The following is a 25,577-nucleotide window of genomic DNA, read 5'->3' on the forward strand; positions in this document are numbered from 1 at the left end:
CTGGGCATATCGGGAAAGACTGCAAGGTCACCACTTTGAATGGGAAGCCGAACACCAATGGACCTAAGAAGTGCTACGAATGTGGACAGACGGGCCATTTCAGAAATGCGTGCCCAAACAAGAGAAAAGACGGAGGACCACCGCGAGGTAGAGCTTTCAATGTTAATGCAAGGGACGCACGCGATAACCCCGACTTGGTGACAGGTATATTCAAAATCAACAATCTTTTAGCTTCTGTCCTATTTGATACTGGTGCCGATAGAAGTTACGTATGTAGACATTTTTGCGATAAGTTAGATTGGTCGTTAGTTCCTTTAAAGGAAAGTATGCTTGTCGAGGTAGCGAACGGTAAACTTGAAAAAGTGGACCAAATTGGCCGAGGGGCTATTATCAACATAGCCGGCGTGGAGTTTGAGATAGACTTGATACCCATTAAGTTGGGAAGTTTTGATGTTATTGTTGGCATGGATTGGTTGACTAAGATAAGAGCCGAGGTTATTTGTGGAGACAAAGCACTTCGCATACCACAAGGAGATGGCGAACCACTGGTTATCTATGGAGAGAGATGTACCTCGAAGTTGAACCTCATTAGTTGCGTGAAAGTGCAAAAGATTATGAAGAAGGGACGCTTTGCTGTCCTAGCACATGTGAAAGCGGTAGAAACTGAGGTGAAGAGCGTGAACGACGTTCGAATTGTGAACGAATTTTCCGATGTCTTCCCATAGGAATTGCCTGGATTACCGCCGTAGAGAGCAGTAGAGTTTCAGATTGACTTAGTGCCAGGAGCTGCACCTGTAGCTCGCGCACCTTATAGACTCGCACCTTCTGAGATGCAAGAATTACAGAGTCAACTACAAGAGCTACTTGACCGAGGATTTATCCAACCAAGTTTCTCGCCTTGGGGCGCACCTGTTCTGTTTGTGAAGAAGAAGGATGGATCCTTTCATATGTGTATCGACTACCGTGAGCTCAACAAATTGACAATCAAGAATCGGTATCCTCTTCCACGAATTGACGATCTTTTTGATCAACTACAAGGATCGAGTGTCTACTCAAAGATCGATTTGCGATCCGGCTATCACCAGTTGAGGGTGAAGGAAAGTGACGTGATGAAGACTGCATTCAGAACCCGTTATGGTCATTATGAGTTCCTCGTGATGCCATTCGGTTTGACAAATGCACCTGCCGTGTTAATGGATCTCATGAATCGTGTCTGCAAGCCTTACTTGGACAAGTTTGTTATCGTCTTCATAGATGATATCCTCATCTACTCTAAGAGCGAAGAAGAGCATGAGCAACACCTCCGATTAGTGCTTGAACTCTTAAGACAAGAGCAACTTTACGCCAAATTCTCCAAGTGTGAATTTTGGTTGAAGGAAGTCCAGTTTCTGGGTCATGTTGTGAGCGACCAGGGTATCAAAGTTGATCCCGCCAAGATTGAAGCTATCAGCAAGTGGGAGACCCCCACTACTCCGACGCATATTCGCTAATTCCTAGGTCTCGCCGGTTATTACCGAAGATTCATCGAAGGATTTTCTCTGATTGCGCGTCCTTTGACCGCACTGACTCACAAGGGCAAGAAGTTCATTTGGGAACCCGCACACGAATCAGCATTTCAAACTTTGAAGAAGAAGTTAACCACCGCACCTATCCTATCACTTCCTGAAGGCAGTGACGACTTTGTTGTTTATTGTGATGCATCGAAGAGTGGTTTTGGTTGTGTACTGATGCAACGATCAAAGGTTATTGCCTATGCCTCCCGCCAATTGAAGATTCACGAGCGGAACTACACTACACATAATCTTGAACTTGGAGCCGTTGTCTTTGCGCTTAAATTGTGGAGACACTATTTGTATGGAACTAAGAGCACTATCTTCACCGATCACAAGAGTCTCCAGCACATCTTTGATCAGAAGCAACTAAATATGAGACAACGTCGATGGATCGAGATGCTCAATGACTACGATTGTGAAATCCGTTATCACCCTGGCAAGGCCAATGTTGTGGTTGACGCTTTAAGCCGAAAGGAGAGGACGGCACCTCTTCGTGTTAGGGCTCTGAACATCACCATCCATTCGAACCTCAACAACCAGATCAGAGTAGCCCAAGTTGAGGCTCTCAAGGAGGAGAATATATCTCACGAACATTTGAACATACTTGTCTCTCGATTCGAGGTTAGGGAGTCTGGACTCCGATGTTATGCCGGAAGAATTTGGGTACCTCTTTATGGAGATCTACGGAACCTTATACTTGATGAAGCACACAAATCGAGATATTCGATTCATCCTGGAGCGGGCAAAATGTACCACGACCTTAAAGAACAGTATTGGTGGCCGAATCTTAAGAAGGACGTTGCGACTTATGTTGGTAAGTGTTTGACTTGCTCGAAGGTTAAAGCCGAGCATCAGAGACCTTCTGGGTTACTTCAGCAACCGGAGATCCCACAATGGAAGTGGGAAAGGATAACAATGGATTTCATCACCAAGCTACCAAAGACGGTGGGCGGATACGATACTATTTGGGTTATTGTTGACCGCCTTACCAAATCTGCACACTTTCTAGCGATGAAGGAAACTGATACAATGGAGAGACTTGCTCAGTTATACATCAAAGAGGTTGTATCTCGTCATGGTGTACCTTTATCGATCATCTCAGATCGCGATCCCCGTTTTGCTTCTCTTCTTTTACTCTCACTTGCATTTTTCCAAAGAGGCCTTTAGGGGTGTCTTTTGCTTTCATTTTTCATTACATCTCACTTGCATTCCTCTCTCAAAAACACACACACAATACTTGCTACTTTCTTCTCTCATTTTTCTCTCTAAACTAGTAAGCAACAAGACTTTTCTTCTCTTCTTTTACTCTTACAAAAACCGTGACCCTTGATGCATCCATCATCATCATACTTTGTTTGTTTTAATCTTTGTTTACTTGTGTTGATTTCTAGTAATTGTTAGTTATTTACTTACTTGGTTTCAAGAATCTAACTTACTAGTTTTATTCTTCATTATATCTTGTATTTATCAAGAACACTCAAGAACATAACTTACTAGTTATGGTTCTACATATACTTTCTTAAAAGATTGCAAGTTCATGTGTTGATTAAATTCATACTTGAAGTTCATGAAGTAAACTTTAAAGTTTACTTTCTAAAGATCAAACTTTGGTTTGAATCTTTAAAGTATGAACAACCATGAATAATTTACTTGTTTATTTAGTTACTTGCACTTTAATTTGATGTTTGTTGGTTATTATTGGTCAAGTGTTACTAGTTAACCTTGATCTCATTAATCTTGAACTAAAAGTTAACTTTGAAAGTTCAAGAACACACAAATAAGTTTTCTTTAAAAATAACTTTGTATACTTATGCTTGATCTAGACTTTTGGGTCTTGGATCTTCAAGATCTAACTAAGGAACTATGTTCTACATCTTAAGATCTTGATTAGTTAGTTTACTTTCAAGTTTGTAACTTGTTATTAGCTTTAAAGTTCATGTAGGTGTTAGATCTAAGACCTTGATGTAACTTTGGTTCATCAAACTTCATACAACTCTTAAGTGAGTTGTGCTTCATGTCTTAGACTTGCACTAGGGTTATGATGGTCAAGACTTGGTTAAGATGATGTAGATACATCAATGAGTTGTACACTTGAAGCTATATGCATCAAGGATGAGAACCATGATGAACATCAAGCACCAAGACCACCAGAACCCTTTTAAACTTACTGTTTCTGTCCAAAAGCTACTGATCTGATGTTTCTGTAACAGACCAGTAGACCTGGGCTGTTCTAACCTAGATTTCTAGATAGAAATTTTCGAGTAGATAACTTTTCATATAGGACTCGTCTTAATCCGAGTTACGGTTTAGGATTTATGGCCCTCCGAGCGTCACTATGTCTTTTAACGTTGTGCAGAAATTTCAGACCTACTCGCACTTAAACCGTCACCACGGTTAAACGAAGACGAGTTTGCTTCTGTAAATTTTATCACACTTAAGGGACTCATATACAGATCCATGGCCACTGGTCTCACCTTAATTCAGTAAGGGTAGAGGCCGTGGTGACTGATCGAAGTCAGCCTTTGTTTTAAACAACTTTCATAAACAAAACCTACTTTACGTCTTTTGTTTGATGATGAATGATGATGACCTTTAAGACCTTAATTACATACTTTTAAACCTATTAAGATGATTTACTGACTTAGTACTATTTTACTTAGGTTGAGGACTTCGGACCGATTACTTGCACACCTTTTCCGAACCGACTTTACGACTACATTATCATTGTGAGTTATAGCATTCCCTTTTTACTTTAAACTTATTTTGGGAACTGAGAATACATGCGGATTTTATGTTTTACATACTAGGCACGAGTACTTAAACTTATATATGTGTGGGTTATACAACGGCATAAACATTCCCTTTAGCTCGGTAACGTTTAATCATTGGTTTTTGAACCGTGAACGCGAATCTTAGATATGGATCCATAGGGTTTGACATCCCCACTCGGGCTAGTAGCGCTAGCATTTAACGAGTGTTTAATACTTCGTAGACATACGCACTTGCCAAGTGTACTTTCAGGGGGTATAAACGTTAAGTTAGTTACCAAGTGCCCACGGTTAGCATATACTTTTACATACTTTCGAAACGCTCGTTGTAGCACTGAAATCTCGTGGCCTACTTACATTACTGTTATACTTAAACTATAGCTCACCAACCTTTGTGTTGACATTTTTAAGCATGTATTTCTCAGGTGCTTGAGGTTGCTTCCGCCGCTTACTAGTCTGTGCTGTAGACACCCGCTGCTTAGAGTTGTCAACGCATGAACTACTTTACTTTGCATTCAAACATTTGTACTTTTGAATTATGACTTGTAACGACCTTTGTGGTCACATACACTTATTTATTGCTTCTACTTAGTGAAGCATACTTTTGGATTGTAAAACTTTCGATGTTGGTTTGACATCACTTTTAATTATGAATGCAAACTCTTTTTGAAAATGCATATAGTACTTAACCTTGTAATGATCCTGTTGTTGATGGTCCGTACATGATGATTTGGTACGGGGCGTCACAAATTATGTTACTAAAATTATTATGTTCTTCTTCTTAAGAACAGAAGTAGTAAACGTCATAATTCAGCTGTAAATATTAATAAATCATCGAATTCTTTATAATTTAATAGTACGTCATTGTTTTAGAAAATAAATAACCAAGACATCAGTAACGCCACAAAATAAACTAACATCGTTCTCATTTTTTTTCATAATATTCGGTTTTAACCGAAAACAGAACCGAATTCGAATTCGAATTCGGTTTTCGGTTCGGTTCGGTTTTAACTTTGAATTCGGTTTTCGGTTCGGTTTTCGGTTTTGCCCAAAAAAATTCAAAACCGAATACACCAAACCGAATAAACCGAACAAACCGAAAACTGAACCGATGAACACCCCTAAATCCAACTGAAAAACGAATCCCACTGCACGAAGAGAAAGAAGGCATGTTGTTCACCCAACAACCACCCTCCATACACCACCATAATCCACCACCAAACCACCATCTTCATCATCAATATTATTTTTTTATTCTTTTTTCCAGAAACCACCAACAAACATCACCATAATCCACCATCTAACCATTACCTTCACCAAAAAAAGGGTAACCACGAACGTACATAACCTTCTGGCGAGTCGTGTGTCTCACAAAATAGGAGGTTCAGGCACCACTACTTGGTATATGGTTGGTCAAATTGGTTATTCTTGTTGTGTTTGCTGCATTATCGTTGGAAAACCTTGTAATTGTAAGTTATCTTATATATTAGAGGTTAATTAATTATTAAGTTAGTCCGTACTATTCTACTATCGGTAACCAAACCTCCGGTGGCTTCCAAACTCTCCCTCATAGTCTCCACTGTTAAACTTCGTCGTTTCAGCCAGGCTCCTGGTTGATGATGATTTGATCTTCATGTCGAAGCCAAGTGGCTTTTCGTGTAATAAGTCGTGCGATAATCGAGTAATTTCGTTTTTGATTTTCAACTTTCCGGACACATGGACTCGAGTCGAGTGCCGGAGAGTCTTCGAGAACTACGGTGATCTTCAAGATGTGTATTTTGCACGAAAGAGATTGTCGAGTGGCCAACGCTTCGGATACGTTCGGTATGTTGGCGTCACTAATATCGAATCTTTCACAAAAATCTTGAACACCATTCAAGTTAATGGAAAATGGATTCGAGCATACAAGGCTATGGAGAGGAGTGTGGCTAACCGTCCTTCGAGTAACGACTATGAGAACAACCTGAATGTAGATGACTTTCCGCCTGCCCCTTGGAACCGTGGTACGTCTATTCCAACTAAATGGGAAGGAACAAGCTTCAAGGATTCGCTTGCAGGTCTTAAAATCAAATCCAATGAGTTTCAGTTTCACATGGCTAATCGCATTGAGATCAAAGTCGGGGGCAAATTTTTCGAAATTAATCTTCCTAATTCGGTGAACAATCACAATCTCGTTTTTAGCTTTGATAACGATCGATTATCTTGGTCTTTGGTCGAAGTGAATAAGACTCGGGTTGAAGAGGATGACGGAGATGTTTTGGAAAAATCCCATGGCATCTCCAGTAACCTTTCGGACATATCAGATCCTGCAAATGAGTCATGTATGCGAGAAAATGATCAGTCAAGTTTGGATGAGAATCAGGGTACCTGTGATGGAATTATAAACGATTATGCTAACGATGATTCGTTTATTTGTGAGTCTGCAGATGCTGCAGATGTTACTGAAGATGGGGAGTTTATTCCGGATTCAGCCGATGTGCAGGTTAATTCAGGCGATGATGAGTCTCCGGCTGCCATACCGGAAAGTATTTCTGGTGATGCTCATGTGTCGGGTGAAGAACAAAGGTCGAGGGTTTCTGATTGGTTTGAAAAGTCCAATGAAAGCTGTACAGGAATCGAGGGATGTGTCGATAGGGTTAGAGACAAAAAGTCGAGGGTTTCTGATTCTGTTTCTGATTCTGACGGCTCGCGTGATAATGAAAAGTCCATCCGTGACAAAAGAGATATATTGATAGACCCAATGAAAATTCAAATTGTTGATGGGCCTGACTCTAACTCTTTTAGTGTGCATGTTCCAAATGACATAGTGATGGGCTTTGGCTCCTCAAATGGGCTGGGCTCCATTCCTGATGGACTTGATCGTGATATGGGTCATCCTACAACTTATACCGCGGTAGCCCGTTTTCGTGTTAAAGATAGTAAAGTACATCCGTTGATTAAAAGTCATTTCATTAAACATGTTTGGGGTCGGAGATATATGAAGCGTAGCCGTCGTCGGGATAACTTTCGTTGGCATGAAAGATTTTTTATCGAGAATGTGATGAAAGATTCGGAAGAGGAGGACGATGAAGTTGCTTGTCGCTCATGTTGCTCTTCCTGTGCGTCTTCGAATTCGGAAACATAGCTCCTACATAGTCGCGGTGTTTCGAGCTATTGTGATCCCTTTTATTTCGAGTATTTGGTTGTTGTGTATCTTAATTGTGTGTTTGGGTTGGGGTCTCGGGTTTTTGTTTGATGTGAGTTTTTTTATTTGTGTGTTGGGGTGTGATTTTCTAGCTTCTTGCTAGTGCTTCGTGTATCTTTTTATTTATTTATTTATAATACTACCTGCCTTTCAACAAAAAAAAAAAAAAAAAAAAGACGCATGTTGTTCTCGTGGCATAGGAGAGAGAAGTTGTGAAGGTATACACTATGCATGAAAAAATATGAAAAGTGAGTCGTCTGATTACAGTTGTTCTCGTGGCACTCTGCATGAAAAAGTGAGGAGTGTGGCCTATTTAATTTATTTAATATGCTATGAATTAAAACTATAAAATTTAAAGCTATCAATTTTAGTAAATTACACAATGTAACAATAATTGCATTATCGACCGTCATGTTAGGGACTTTGATATCATTTGGAATTCAAGTCAAATATAATGATGTAGCCTACATAGTAAAGCGATTGTATGATGACAGATAATTAAATTAACATTATAATCACACGGGTCCTACTCATAAGACAAAAAATAAAATAAATAAATAAATAGATAAATAAATACACAAATAAATAAATTAATAAATAATGTAACAAGTGACTTCTTTCTTCTTCTTACCTTTTGTTTTTGTTTTGTTATATGATACAATTTTAATTCAAATTGCCTAAAAAGTAACATAAAAATCAAAATTTGATAATAAAGGAAATATCACTTTTCAATTTGTCCAAAATATAATACATTTGATACAAAGAAAGGATTATGATTTGAAAAAAGTTCAATAAAGGTAATATTCGTTCACATACACATCTACATAGATGTCATGTCATCAAATGTGATGAGGTGGCGTCATGACATTAACTACGTTTGCCCGAAAATTGACCCGTGAAATCACGGGTTTGTTTAAATGAAACAATTTAATGACATGTTTTAGGTATTAAGTGAATGTAAATGCTGAAGTCATTTATTTTAATGACCCATTTAACTAAGAAATTTGTCATTGTTTTTACAAATATATAGAGACGTGTATTTTCGCATACATATGTAACGTAATTAATTTCATAAAAAGAATCCATATTTGAATATTAATAATTTTAATAATTATAATTATAATTATTATATTAAAAGTAAATAATAACAATAAAGTTCGCTCAAAGTTGAGTATTTATATTTTTAATAATAATAATAATTATTAGTAATAATAAATGCCTTTTAAATTTTTTTATAAAATTAAAATAACAATTTATGAGTGATTAGTATTTCCGTTTTTAAAAGATTTCCTATTACTTTTTTAATTAAATTAATATATGATTATGACATCATCATTATGAAAATCTATATCTATATAATCTAATAAAACTCTAAAATGATGACATCATCATTAAGCTAAATTACACTTTACTTTTCATAATGATGATGTCATAATTATATATATTAATTTAATTAAAAAATAATACAAAATCTTTTATAAAATGAATTTATTTATCTAAAAATTTTTAAAAGGCATTTATATATATATATATATATATATATATATATATATATATATATATATATATATATATATATATATATATATATATATATATATATATATATATATATTCAACTTTGAGCGAACTTTATGTTTGTAAAATCAACGACAAGTTTCTTAGTCGGAATCCGTGGTTCCACGGGCATTAAACTTGGAACATTAAACTAAATGACTTTGACATTTACATTCACTTAATACCTAAAACATATCATTATGTTTCGTTTAAATAAACCCGTGTTTTCACGGGTCATTTCACTAGTTAAAGAGTAATTAACTTAATAATAACATTATCATTTTAGAACTTTATATCACTATATATACATAATTTTTTACTGAAGTGTAACTTCAAGAGGTGCCAGGTAACATTCTTGAAAGAAGTTGGTAAAATGGAGGATATAATTGGTCCACATATTTGGGGGTAGTTAGCAGTAGTGGTTTAGTTGCATATGTGACGCCAATGCTTTATTTTTATGTAAATGTAATGTAAACCAACATCATTTGACAAGAGGAAAGAAAAAAGTCTGCCAAATTATACATCCACATTCAATTATTATATGCTTTACTTATTATTTATTTTTGGCCAAAAAGACAAAAACTTTTATCACTAAAGAATCATCACAAAGATGATGATATCGTACAAACAAGAAAGACATAACAAGCGACTAAACGAACAATCAAACCGAACCCAAACACTAAAGGCAACTAAAAGAGCAAACAAGCAAACGAAACTACCTGCAGACACAACAAACTAAAACAAACAAACAAACAAGAACCAGACCACAAGGGCCAAAGAGATGACCAAACCACTAGGAACCCGAAACAAAATAGTTGTATTTAATGCATAACTAGTTGTACCTTTTAACTTTCATAAAACATATGTGACTTTAAAGCAATTATGCTATAATAAGGATAGACCAAACCTGTAATATTTTTCTGTTGGACTAGTCTTGAATCTGCTGTTCAGAAGTATCGTGTCATGTGCATATACTGTACAAAAGAAGGTAGAACGGACCCTCTAGCGGATCCCACTGGCCGGTTCCACGGCTAATATGGGAAAGGAAAATAGCTAACTCATAGTTAAAGTAAGATGGGGCTAGGATTGAAACCCCTGACATTGAGTGATCCTTTTGCGGCCTCACTGATCAGTCCCACGGGTAACATAAGAGAGGAAAACCGCTTAACAAATGGTTAAAGTGTATTTTGTTTGATAATGTTCATTCTTATTCGTTTTCTGGATTAAACATAAAGATCGTAGTCTAAATTGTTGAATTATTTGGTTAAGTATTTCTTGTAATTTGTTGCCTTTCTTTTTTTTAATTAACCTGGGTATCCAACCATTTTTTTTTTTTTGAAATGACTAATCCCAGGGCAACTACCCGCTTTGCGAGTAGCCCGGAGCCATTGCAGGCGAACCTCCGTGATCATGAGGGAGAATAACTTTGTTAAATGGACAAATGAGGACATTTCCGACCTCATTTATATTGTGCATTCTTTATGATCTAACTATTCGGCTCTAGTTATTGAGTCCACAACAAGCGTCGATTTATTGGCGACTTGACTGACTCTTAGAGCCTAAAGTAAATTTCAGTCATGATTTAAAACACATGAAAATTTGATTTTACCATTTTCATGGCGTCTCAATTTTATTTTTATAAAAAAAAATTCCTACTTATTGGCCGGAGGTCCACTCGGAAGCAATCTCTCTATCCGTGGAATAGAGAGAGTGATGACTTTCTCTACTTTTGAGAGTGTTTTCACTCTGGGTGGAGAAATGACTTGTCTTTATTCTCAGATAGGGGAAGGATTGTCTACATCTCACCTCTCTCATACACCACTCATGTGGTATTGGGTTTTGTTGTTATTGTTGTTGTTGTTGTTTTTTTTTTTTTTTTTTTTTTATGATCTAACTAAACTAAATTGCCTTGAATTGCCAATTTCTTCATTGATGATTTATATGTGTGGTGTTGAGTCATGGATTTATGTATGGCAAACAATAAATATTAAAATTTTGATAGAACATCACAAAATAGCCTAATGGTTGTGATCGTGATATATTCGCAAGAAGTATCGGATTCAAACATCACTAACACCATATATAGTTCGGCAAGTAAAAGGGTCAAAAATAGTCACAAGATTACCCAGTTTAGTCACGTCCGGATACCTTAACTGGGAAAGATAAAGCCTTATATGTTTACGTAATAAATGTTTTCGTACATTTATTTTATGCAAGTGCAAAGGCTAAAACCATGGTTGCAGCTAGAATGTACTTGCCACTTGTGAGAATATCTAGCATGAGTCAAGAAACAAAGAATAACATTACTATTCACAGTACCTCTATGGCTCTATCTAACCAACATATAAATTTTAATCTATGATTGGATTCACAGGTTTCATAATACACCTATAACAAAAAATTATGTTACATATTTGTAACATTAATGTTTGGATTTATTTATTTCCTTTTTGCTTCCATCAGAGACTTATTTGAGCAACTCTAAGATTGATCTATACTAGCTTACCGACTTGGTTTCATAAAAAACACACGCAAGAAAAACACAGATTGTGTTTCAGTGATTCAACTCAAATCATTATTTTCTAATAGAATGAGTAAATTCGTGTCACCTTATTGATTTGAAGAACTGACTCACTGCCTTATGGTACGAGCACAGTCCGCATAAGTCTTGACTAGTTTACTGCACTTTAGCGGGTCCGTAGTGTTTTCTTTATAGCAATCCAAACAAGCAGTTAAATCAGCCAAACAAGGCATATTTAAACTCCTTATCATGAAGTTCCTTCGCCTTTTGAGACCCTTCAACAACCATTTCATCTTCTTGCTTTTGTAGTTTTTCCAAAATGTTTTGGCTGTCTTTAAGGACAGAACGAATGGGTTCCAACTCTGCATTAGGAAGTGGTGCAGGCGGCTGAATTGGGTGGTACATTGGCGGCCATACGGTATCAGGATGATCACTTTTTAGGGTTCGAGATTCGTCATGGATCTCCTTTTGGTTAGTGGGTTTAACCTTGGTTTTTTTTGTGAGATTTTTGTTGTTTTTGGTTTTAGTTTCCTTGTTTTGTTCTTGACTTTGTTGTTATCATCAGCTAACTGTTTAACTAAGTTGGTCACTTATTTGAATGGTAAATGCATCATCCATAACTTTTATAAAAGCTATGAAAAAGAAAACGTAAAACTAAACAGTTGCTACAATTCGCTACTTCCTCATTTGTATGCCGATAGAAAATTAGAAATGCACACAGACAAAAGTGTAATAATTGGGAAACATAAGCATGCAATCTAGAGGTGGCAAAATAGACAAGAGAACTAAGAGCACGAGTTGTCCTTGTCCATTTTTCAGTGTCCATTTCAAGGTTCAAAATGGAATTCGAAATTGACTTTCGGTGACATTGGTGGAGGTGCCCATTTTTCCGACCGTCAATTTTTTTCAAAACCAAAGCAGCAACGGTCATTTTTTCCATCGTCCCTTGCTCGACTTTGAAAACCTACGGTGAGATCGACACCGGCCCGGTGTCGACCGACGGTTGATCCCGGCGTCAGTGAGTGGCGATGGCGAAGAGTGACGACGGGCACCGAGAGCTCTAAGTCACATAATGAGTCAATATTTCAATTTCAATAATAGATAATTTTGAGATCTTTTACATAGCTATAACTAGTATGTGAATTACAAATACATATGTATATCATTTCAATAATAAGTTAACTTCTTGTACAACTAGTTATAAGGTTTTATGCATTGCCTATTAAGCTATTGAAGATAATAGCATCACCCTAATAAACCCACATATAGATAAATGGGTCAAAATTACAAGTGCATGAATCGAATACTAGTGGACAAACAACTATGAGATAGCTATTACATAATTAAATTTACAACAGATATTGCCATATTGTTCATTAATTTTCCAGAGTTTTGATAGAAACTATTCTTCATCAAGAACAATGGAACCCAAAATTCAAATTTTCAAATAAGCATAAAATTCCAAAATGAAAGCTTAACCCTGATACGTTATGAACGTCAAATTGATTGATTACACAGATTTTAAACGGAAATATACCTGACAACAAGAGACGGCGGAGCACACCGGCGACGGAAATGCACGGCTGAAAAATGTGGGTTTTCAGTTTTCTCCGATTATGTCGTCTTGTCGATTGCGATTCGAAGGTAAATTAAGATACCGATTCGACCCGATTATGTTTTTTTTACTTCCTAAGTTCAGCCAGACTGTCCAGTACGTCAGGCCCATAATGACTAATGATGCAGAAACGACGGAAACCGTTTTGTTATTTAACGTTGACGGATTTCGTTAACAGTAGTACGGGATCAGGATTTAACCACTCACACGTTCATCTCCTTGCAGTTGCATAAACCGTCCCCAACTGTTCCCAGGAGGAAAATCGGCCCAATCTGAGAGCATGAGCGGTAAAAACCCCTCCCCACTGCTCCCGCAACGCGATGTGTGGAAGGCACCCTTGGATGGAATTTAAGGGTAAATGGGCAACCTTATGTGTAATGTTGCACCCTACGGGAGTCGAACTCTTGACCTTTCGCTAAGAGCAGAGGCGGAGCCAGGAATTAACGATAAGGGAGGCTTATTCGGTGATTAAATAATTATAATAAAAACTTTTGTTCATTCATCGTAACCAAGTATTATATTGAAAACGATGTAAACAGCCATAATCGTCTTAAATAAAAAAAAAATGTACGAGTTAAATCAAAGAAATAAGTTTTTTTTCAAAATAATAAGCTAAAATTAGCTCATTTTGCACCCAGCAAGCCATTTTATTCGCGAAGTAACATGTTATTGACATTTAAATGTGAAAAGGTTAGAAGGAGTTAATGTACGGACTTTTTAATATGGTATCTTGTGTGTCAGAATTTGGACAATTTCTCTACCAATTAGTAGAAGCAACTTAACAACTTCTAAGAAATTATAGACAATTAAAGAGAAGTATATGTGACGACCCGAAAATTTCCGATCAAATTTAAACTTAATCTTTATATAATTCCGACACGATAAACAAAGTCTATAATGTTGAGTCTCAAAAAGTTTGAACTATTCAATTGACCTTCGACTGCTCTCGACGATTCACGGACAATTAATTGTAAATAGATATGTGTGTATGTATATATAAATAATGATTCGAAATATAATTTGAAGTATTATATGTTGTTGTTATTAAAAAAATTAATAAAATAAAAATAGGATATTATAATAATTATTATTTAAAATATATCTCTATATATGAATAAAGTATATTAAAAATAAATATTAAATGATTGTAATACTCGTTTGATGTTTCGATTGATATTAAGCAAGTTAAATATTAACTTATGTAATTTTAAAATAAACGGTGATACGAAAATGAGTTCTAAAAAAATTTTAGGCTTATTAAAAATGTATTTAGGAACAATTTGTTAAGTTTTAATACTTTTTATATTTTATCCAGAAATGAGAGGGACAGTTGATGTAATTTTTATTTAATAGTTAATGACCGAATTTTATACCATAGTGACCAAAATAAATAAAGCTATTTAATTTAAAATTTTGAGATTTTTAGGAACACCTTTATATGTTAACTGTTTAGCAATAAACACGATATAGCTGATCATATACATGGCATTGTATATGTATATTTTATTTGCTAAAAGCCAAAGACAGAACTACGCGAATTATAAGGCAAAGCTATACAATATTCGCTGAAAATAAGTACATCGGTTATGTTTTCGCATTAATGCAAGACCGCGGTTTAATCCGCTGAGTTTTCGCGGATAGTTAAGTTACTCGCAGACCGCGGATATTTCGATTCCTATAAATAGGGAGCTTGGCCTCTCATTTATAGGTTGTTGATTCTCTGCCATTTTGCCTAAGCCTTTGTAATTTTCACTTGTGATCTTGCCCAAGGGATTTTTACACCGCGTAAAGGTGAATTAAGCTAATTAACAATCAAGACCGGATCGGAGTGGTTGATCACTTGATAGTTAAAGTGAAAGACGATCATCGGGGCCCAAAATAATCATCAAACATTCCATCCTCCATTACATTCTTATTGCACTCAATCCGTAATTAAGTAACATCGCTAATTAAGGATTGATCAATTGGCGCCATCCGTGGGACACGTTTTACAAATTAACCTGAATTTTTTTTGTTTCGTGCCGTTAAACAATTAATTCGATGGTTTAATTGCAATCGTGTTTTTGTTGTGATGATTTGCAGGTGCTTTTACAATACGCAATCAGTCGATCTGCTCGACAATCATGATGACAAATGCAAAGCAAACTGGTGGTTCTGCGAATGCTGATGCACTGCCTGGTGATTCGCAGAACGTTGTGATATTTCCATTGCAAACAAATGCTAGTATAACCGCGGAAAAATCGGTTCAAGAACCGATCGCTAAAACATCTGCTGAAAACAATGCTAGTGACTCGCAGCCAGAAGTTGCTGCTGAAAAAATGATTGCGTGAAGAAATTTGCTGCAAAATCGCAGTGAAATAACCGCCGATGGGAAGCGACCAAAAGCTTTGGCTGAAAAATCTAGTCTGAAGACTGACAAAATTGTTGGTACAGCAATTGAGCAAGCTAAGCGAGATGCTAAGCGTAATTGCGAATCTCGCATACCGCGCACTTACTTATGGCCATTAAATGATTCAGGATCACAAGTTGATCGTCTAGTTATTGAGCATAATGATAGCGATAGTGATAATGCAGAAGATCGCATTCATTTGAACTCTGTGTATAAATCAAAAATGGCAAAAACGCCAAGAGAAGAGTGCGAATTTTCTGATGATTCGGACAGCGTAGAAGAGTTTGTTAAAAATCCACAAATTAAGCGAAAGCGACCACCAACACCTTTCCCTCGCTATGGAGAAGAAGGTGACGCATCTGACACTGCTCGCAGAGAAAATGCCCAGAATTTTTTGGCAGATGCTTTCAGAAGCATTGCGCCAAAGTCCATGCAACATAAGTTTGATCAGCCAAACTTTTTGCAAGACATGCTTACCAAGTTTTGTGCGGAGAATGCAGATACTCGCACAAAGAAGGCAACAGAAATCACTACTGCTGCGGACAAGTTTGCCCAGCATATTTCTGACTATCCAATTGTTTCTCCGCCGATCGTGCCAGTAACTTTGGGAGTCTATTCGGGTCTAACTGATCATTTGGATTTTCTACAACGCTTCGAAGGCGTTGTGAGCACTTATAACTGGGATGAACCAGTCGCGTGTAGAGTATTCCCCATGGCCTTGCAAGGGTCAGCAAGGGAATGGTTTCATAGTTTGCAATCTCGCAGTATCATTAGCTTTGTAGATTTGCGCAAATTTTTTTTGCTGCAGTTTCAAAATCTATTACCGCAGAAAAAGACGCACATAGAATGTCACGATATTAAGCAAGGCAACAAGGAGACTTTGAACGCATTACTTACGCGGTACATTTACGAATGTCAAAAGATTCCAAGCCTGCATGAAGATCAAAAAATCTCTGGATTTTTGCATGCTATTAATCTGCAGAGACATCCAACTCTGGAGCGAAGGCTGCGAAGAGATGTCCCGCACACTTTTGCTAAAGTTCAACAGAAAACATATGATTACTTCCGTGGTGGAGAGGATATCACTATAACCCCTGCGTGTGGGTGGGGTAGAGACAAAAGTTGGCGAGATGATAATGACTCTTTTCGCGATGGCAACAGTGATAATTACCGCGGATCAGGTTTTCCGCGAAGAAATGGCGGCGGTGGATACCCGCGAAATGACAGGTTTCAAAGCCAAAATGATAACCATGGATATGGACGCCGTGATCGCTATTCTACGCGAAAGTGGAGCAATGAATCATTCAACATCATTTAGACGCTAACAAAAACGCCCAAGGAAATTTTGTTGCAAGAAAGAGTTGCTAAGTCTTTTCCTGATCCGCAGCCTTTGGGAGAAAATAGCAGGCGCGATAGATCAAAATTTTGTGTTTTCCATGATGATTACGGTCATGACACCAATCGTTGTAGAGATTTGGCAGAATTCATTGCAGAAGCATACGAGCAAGGCAAGCTGGACCATTTAATCGCACAAAATACCACGAATGCGATTATAATGCCTACAGAAGCTAATACCTCGAATGCGTCAAACGCGGTTGAGCGAAAGGCTCCCGCAGTAAAAAATCTGGGAGTAAAAATGGTGAGCAAAAAAGAAAATCAGCGCGGAATCCAAGTAATCAACGTGGTAGAAGTGCAGGGCGACACGTCGATAATGCAAATTTCAGAACAGATTGTCAGTTGGAAATGTCCTTCTATTGCGTTTCCTCCTGCAAGTTTGACCGCGGATGATGATAAGCCTGTAGTTGAAATGTCCCGTTCTTATTGATTAAAAACGTTCCATATTAATTGATTTCGTTGCGAGGTTTTGACCTCTATATGAGACGTTTTTCAAAGACTGCATTCATTTTTAAAACAAACCATAACCTTTATTTCATAAATAAAGGTTTAAAAAGCTTTACGTAGATTATCAAATAATGATAATCTAAAATATCTTGTTTACACACGACCATTACATAATGGTTTACAATACAAATATGTTACATCAAAATCAGTTTCTTGAATGCAGTTTTTACACAATATCATACAAACATGGACTCCAAATCTTGTCCTTATTTTAGTATGCAACAGCGGAAGCTCTTAATATTCACCTGAGAATAAACATGCTTTAAACGTCAACAAAAATGTTGGTGAGTTATAGGTTTAACCTATATATATCAAATCGTAACAATAGACCACAAGATTTCATATTTCAATACACATCCCATACATAGAGATAAAAATCATTCATATGGTGAACACCTGGTAACCGACATTAACAAGATGCATATATAAGAATATCCCCATCATTCCGGGACACCCTTCGGATATGATATAAATTTTTAAGTACTAAAGCATCCGGTACTTTGGATGGGGTTTGTTAGGCCCAATAGATCTATCTTTAGGATTCGCGTCAATTAGGGTGTCTGTTCCCTAATTCTTAGATTACCAGACTTAATAAAAAGGGGCATATTCGATTTCGATAATTCAACCATAGAATGTAGTTTCACGTACTTGTGTCTATTTTGTAAATCATTTATAAAACCTGCATGTATTCTCATCCCAGAAATATTAGATTTTAAAAGTGGGACTATAACTCACTTTCACAGATTTTTACTTCGTCGGGAAGTAAGACTTGGCCACTGGTTGATTCACGAACCTATAACAATATATACATATATATCAAAGTATGTTCAAAATATATTTACAACACTTTTAATATATTTTGATGTTTTAAGTTTATTAAGTCAGCTGTCCTCGTTAGTAACCTACAACTAGTTGTCCACAGTTAGATGTACAGAAATAAATCGATAAATATTATCTTGAATCAATCCACGACCCAGTGTATACGTATCTCAGTATTGATCACAACTCAAACTATATATATTTTGTAATCAACCTCAACCCTGTATAGCTAACTCCAACATTCACATATAGAGTGTCTATGGTTGTTCCGAAATATATATAGATGTGTCGACATGATAGGTCGAAACATTGTATACGTGTCTATGGTATCTCAAGATTACATAATATACAATACAAGTTGATTAAGTTATGGTTGGAATAGATTTGTTACCAATTTTCACGTAGCTAAAATGAGAAAAATTATCCAATCTTGTTTTACCCATAACTTCTTTATTTTAAATCCGTTTTGAGTGAATCAAATTGCTATGGTTTCATATTGAACTCTATTTTATGAATCTAAACAGAAAAAGTATAGTTTTATAGTCGGAAAAATAAGTTACAAGTCGTTTTTGTAAAGGTAGTCATTTCAGTCGAAAGAACGACGTCTAGATGACCATTTTAGAAAACATACTTTCACTTTGAGTTTAACCATAATTTTTGGATATAGTTTCATGTTCATAATAAAAATCATTTTCTCAGAATAAAAACTTTTAAATCAAAGTTTATCATAGTTTTTAATTAACTAACCCAAAACAGCCCGCGGTGTTACTACGACGGCGTAAATCCGGTTTTACGGTGTTTTTCGTGTTTCCAGGTTTTATATCATTAAGTTAGCATATCATATAGATATAGAACATGTGTTTAGTTGATTTTAAAAGTCAAGTTAGAAGGATTAACTTTTTTTTGCGAACAAGTTTAGAATTAACTAAACTATGTTCTAGTGATTACAAGTTTAAACCTTCGAATAAGATAGCTTTATATGTATGAATCGAATGATGTTATGAACATCATTACTACCTTAAGTTCCTTGGATAAACCTACTGGAAAAGAGAAAAATGGATCTAGCTTCAACGGATCCTTGGATGGCTCGAAGTTCTTGAAGCAGAATCATGACACGAAAACAAGTTCAAGTAAGATCATCACTTGAAATAAGATTGTTATAGTTATAGAAATTGAACCAAAGTTTGAATATGATTATTACCTTGTATTAGAATGATAACCTACTGTAAGAAACAAAGATTTCTTGAGGTTGGATGATCACCTTACAAGATTGGAAGTGAGCTAGCAAACTTGAAAGTATTCTTGATTTTATGTAACTAGAACTTTTGGAATTTATGAAGAACACTTAGAACTTGAAGATAGAACTTGAGAGAGATAAATTAGATGAAGAAAATTGAAGAATGAAAGTGTTTGTAGGTGTTTTTGGTCATTGGTGTATGGATTAGATATAAAGGATATGTAATTTTGTTTTCATGTAAATAAGTCATGAATGATTACTCATATTTTTGAAATTTTATGAGATATTTCATGCTAGTTGCCAAATGATGGTTCCCACATGTGTTAGGTGACTCACATGGGCTGCTAAGAGCTGATCATTGGAGTGTATATACCAATAGTACATACATCTAAAAGCTGTGTATTGTACGAGTACGAATACGGGTGCATACGAGTAGAATTGTTGATGAAACTGAACGAGGATGTAATTGTAAGCATTTTTGTTAAGTAGAAGTATTTTGATAAGTGTATTGAAGTCTTTCAAAAGTGTATAAATACATATTAAAACACTACATGTATATACATTTTAACTGAGTCGTTAAGTCATCGTTAGTCGTTACATGTAAGTGTTGTTTTGAAACCTTTAGGTTAACGATCTTGTTAAATGTTGTTAACCCATTGTTTATTATATCTAATGAGATGTTAAATTATTATATTATCATGATATTATGGTATATTAATATATCTTAATATGATATATATACATTTAAATGTCGTTACAACGATAATCGTTACATATATGTCTCGTTTCGAAATCCTTAAGTTAGTAGTCATGTTTATATGTATATAACTCATTGTTAATATACTTATGGAGATACTTACTTATCATAATCTCATGTTAACCATATGTATATCCATATATATATTGTCATGTCGTTTTTACAAGTTTTAACGTTCGTGAATCGCCGGTCAACTTGGGTGGTCAATTGTCTATATGAAGCATATTTCAATTAATCAAGTCTTAACAAGTTTGATTGCTTAACATGTTTGAAACATTTAATCATGTAAATATCAATCTCAATTAATATATATAAACATGGAAAAGTTCGGGTCACTACAGTACCTACCCGTTAAATAAATTTCGTCCCGAAATTTTAAGCTGTTGAAGGTGTTGACGAATCTTCTGGAAATAGATGCGGGTATTTCTTCTTCATCTGATCTTCACGCTCCCAGGTGAACTCGGGTCCTCTACGAGCATTCCATCGAACCTTAACAATTGGTATCTTGTTTTGCTTAAGTCTTTTAACCTCACGATCCATTATTTCGACGGGTTCTTCGATGAATTGGAGTTTTTCGTTGATTTGGATTTCATCTAACGGAATAGTGAGATCTTCTTTAGCAAAACATTTCTTCAAATTCGAGACGTGGAAAGTGTTATGTACAGCCGCGAGTTATTGAGGTAACTCAAGTCGGTAAGCTACTGGTCCGACACGATCAATAATCTTGAATGGTCCAATATACCTTGGATTTAATTTCCCTCGTTTACCAAATCGAACAACGTCTTTCCAAGGTGCAACTTTAAGCATGACCATCTCTCCAATTTCAAATTCTATATCTTTTCTTTTAATGTCAGCGTAGCCTTTTTGTCGACTTTGGGCGGTTTTCAACTGTTGTTGAATTTGGATGATCTTCTCGGTAGTTTCTTGTATAATCTCCGGACCCGTAATATGTCTATCCCCCACTTCACTCCAACAAATCGGAGACCTGCACTTTCTACCATAAAGTGCTTCAAACGGCGCCATCTCAATGCTTGAATGGTAGCTGTTGTTGTAGGAAAATTCTGCTAACGGTAGATGTCGATCCCAACTGTTTTCGAAATCAATAACACATGCTCGTAGCATGTCTTCAAGCGTTTGTATCATCCTTTCGCTCTGCCTATCAGTTTGTGGATGATAGGCAGTACTCATGTCTAGACGAGTTCCTAATGCTTGCTGTAATGTCTGCCAGAATCTTGAAATAAATCTGCCATCCCTATCAGAGATAATAGAGATTGGTATTCCATGTCTGGAGACGACTTCCTTCAATTACAGTCGTGCTAACTTCTCCATCTTGTCATCTTCTCTTATTGGCAGGAAGTGTGCTGATTTGGTGAGACGATCAACTATTACCCAAATAGTATCAAAACCACTTGCAGTCCTTGGCAATTTAGTGATGAAATCCATGGTAATGTTTTCCCATTTCCATTCTGGGATTACGGGTTGTTGAAGTAGACCTGATGGTTTCTGATGCTCAGCTTTGACCTTAGAACACGTCAAACATTCTCCTACGTATTTAGCAACATCGGCTTTCATACCCGGCCACCAAAAATGTTTCTTGAGATCCTTGTACATCTTCCCCGTTCCAGGATGTATTGAGTATCTGGTTTTATGAGATTCTCTAAGTACCATTTCTCTCATATCTCCAAATTTTGGTACCCAAATCCTTTCAGCCCTATACCGGGTTCCGTCTTCCCGAATATTAAGATGCTTCTCCGATCCTTTGGGTATTTCATCCTTTAAATTTCCCTCTTTTAAAACTCCTTGTTGCGCCTCCTTTATTTGAGTAGTAAGGTTATTATGAATCATTATATTCATAGATTTTACTCGAATGGGTTCTCTGTCCTTCCTGCTCAAGGCATCGGCTACCACATTTGCCTTCCCCGGGTGGTAACGAATCTCAAAGTCATAATCATTCAATAATTCAATCCACCTACGCTGCCTCATATTCAGTTGTTTCTTATTAAATATGTGTTGAAGACTTTTGTGGTCGGTATATATAATACTTTTAACCCCATATAAGTAGTGCCTCCAAGTCTTTAATGCAAAAACAACCGCGCCTAATTCCAAATCATGCGTCGTATAATTTTGTTCGTGAATCTTCAATTGTCTAGACGCATAAGCAATCACCTTCGTTCGTTGCATTAATACACAACCGAGACCTTGCTTTGATGCGTCACAATAAATCACAAAATCATCATTCCCTTCAGGCAATGACAATATAGGTGCCGTAGTTAGCTTTTTCTTCAATAACTTAAACGCTTTCTCTTGTTCATCATTCCATTCAAATTTCTTCCCTTTATGCGTTAATGCAGTCAAGGGTTTTGCTATTCTGGAAAAGTCTTGGATGAACCTTCTGTAGTAACCAGCTAGTCCTAAAAACTGGCGTATGTGTTTCGGAGTTTTCGGGGTTTCCCACTTTTCAACAGTTTCTATCTTTGCCGGATCCACCTTAATACCTTCTTTGTTCACTATGTGACCGAGGAATTGAACTTCTTCCAACCAAAATGCACACTTTAAAAACTTAGCGTACAATTCTTCCTTCCTCAATACTTCTAACACCTTTCTCAAATGTTCACCGTGTTCTTGGTCATTCTTTGAGTAAATAAGTATGTCATCAATGAAAACAATGACAAACTTGTCAAGGTATGGTCCACACACTCGGTTCATAAGGTCCATGAACACAGCTGGTGCATTAGTTAAACCAAATGGCATGACCATAAACTCGTAATGACCGTAACGTGTTCTGAAAGCGGTCTTTGGAATATCATCTTCTTTCACCTGTATTTGATGATACCCAGAACGTAAGTCAATCTTTGAATCAACAGACGAGCCTTGTAGTTGATCAAATAAGTCGTCGATTCTCGGTAGTGGGTAGCGGTTCTTGATGGTAAGTTTGTTCAACTCTCGGTAGTCGATACACAACCTGAATGTACCATCTTTCTTCTTGACAAACAAAACAGGAGCTCCCCACGGTGATGTGCTTGGTCGAATGAAACCACGCTCTAAAAGTTCTTGTAATTGGCTTTGCAGTTCTTTCATCTCACTGGGTGTGAGTCTGTAAGGAGCACGAGCTATTGGTGCAGCTCCTGGTACAAGATCTATTTGAAATTCAACGGATCGATGTGGGGGTAATCCCGGTAATTCTTTCGGAAATACATCGGGAAATTCTTTTGCGACGGGAACATCATTGATGCTCTTTTCTTCAGTTTGTACTTTCTCGACGTGTGCTAGAACAGCATAGCAACCTTTTCTTATTAGTTTTTGTGCCTTCAAATTACTAATAAGATGTAGCTTCGTGTTGCCCTTTTCTCCGTACACCATTAAGGGTTTTCCTTTTTCTCGTATAATGCGAATTGCATTTTTGTAACAAACGATCTCTGCTTTCACTTCTTTCAACCAGTCCATACCGATTATCACATCAAAACTCCCTAACTCTACTGGTATCAAGTCAATCTTAAATGTTTCGCTAACCAGTTTAATTTCTCGATTCCGACATATATTATCTGCTGAAATTAATTTACCATTTGCTAATTCGAGTAAAAATTTACTATCCAAAGGCGTCAATGGACAACTTAATTTAGCAAAAAAGTCTCTACTCATATAGCTTCTATCTGCACCCGAATCAAATAAAACGTAAGCAGATTTATTGTCAATAAGAAACGTACCCGTAACAAGCTCCGGGTCTTCCTGTGCCTCTGCCGCATTAATATTGAAAACTCTTCCGCGGCCTTGTCCATTCGTGTTCTCCTGGTTCGGGCAATTTCTAATAATGTGGCCCGGTTTTCCACATTTATAACAAACTACATTGGCATAACTTGCTCCGACATTACTTGCTCCGCCATTACTCGTTCCGACACCATTTGTTCCTTTCGTTCTATTAACTCCTGGTCCGTAGACTTCACACTTCGCCGCGCTATGACCATTTCTTTTACACTTGTTGCAAAATTTGGTGCAGAACCCCGAGTGATACTTTTCACACCTTTGGCATAGCTGCTTCTGATTGTTGTTGTTGTCGCAGTTATTATTGTTGTTGGGATGATTGTTGTAGTTGCTGTTGTTGTTGTTGTTGTTGTTGTTGTTGGGCCATTTGTTGTAGTTGCGATTGATGTTGCGATTGTTGGGATAATTGTTGCGATTATTGTTGTAATTGCTGTTGTTGTTGTATTGGTGATTCTTATCACCGTTTTCCTCCCACTTTCTTTTGACTTGCTTTACATTGGCCTCTTCAGCAGTCTGTTCTTTAATTCTTTCTTCAATCTGGTTCACTAGTTTGTGAGCCATTCTACATGCCTGTTGTATGGAGGCGGGCTCGTGTGAACTTATATCTTCTTGGATTCTTTCCGGTAATCCTTTCACAAACGCGTCGATCTTCTCTTCCTCATCTTCGAATGCTTCCGGACACAATAGGCACAATTCTGTGAATCGTCTTTCGTACGTGGTAATATCAAATCCTTGGGTTCGTAACCCTCTAAGTTCTGTCTTGAGCTTATTGACCTCGGTTCTGGGACGGTACTTCTCGTTCATCAAGTGCTTGAATACTGACCACGGTAGTGCGTACGCATCGTCTTGTCTCACTTGCTCTAGATAGGTATTCCACCATGTTAACGCAGAACCTGTGAAGGTATGCGTAGCGTACTTCACTTTGTCCTCTTCAGTACACTTACTTATGGCAAACACCGATTCGACCTTCTCGGTCCACCGTTTCAATCCGATCGGTCCTTCGGTTCCATCAAATTCCAAAGGTTTGCAGGCAGTGAATTCTTTGTAGGTGCATCCTACACGATTTCCTGTACTGCTAGATCCAAGGTTATTGTTGGTATGTAGCGCAGCCTGTACTGCGGCTATATTTGAAGCTAGAAAAGTACGGAATTCCTCTTCATTCATATTCACGGTGTGTCGAGTAGTCGGTGCCATTTCCTTCAAAATAGTCCAATGGAACAAGTTAATCATACAGAATATTAAGAGTAGTTAATAGTATTTCGTAGCATAATATGAACTCATTTATAAAAGCTTTTTCTTCATATTAGCGTTTTATAAGTTTAAATTCGGGTAGTACCTACCCGTTAAGTTCATACTTAGTAGCTAATATACAATTCAACTACTACAATTCTATATGAAAAACTGATTATAATAATATTTCGCGTTCAAACTTTTACACAATATTTTACAAACTTACAATACCGCTTATTTTACATATAGCATGAAATATAGCACACAATAAATTTGATACAAGATG

The sequence above is a fragment of the Rutidosis leptorrhynchoides genome, chromosome 7, assembly GCF_046630445.1.
Source record: "Rutidosis leptorrhynchoides isolate AG116_Rl617_1_P2 chromosome 7, CSIRO_AGI_Rlap_v1, whole genome shotgun sequence".
Lineage (NCBI taxonomy): Eukaryota > Viridiplantae > Streptophyta > Magnoliopsida > Asterales > Asteraceae > Rutidosis > Rutidosis leptorrhynchoides.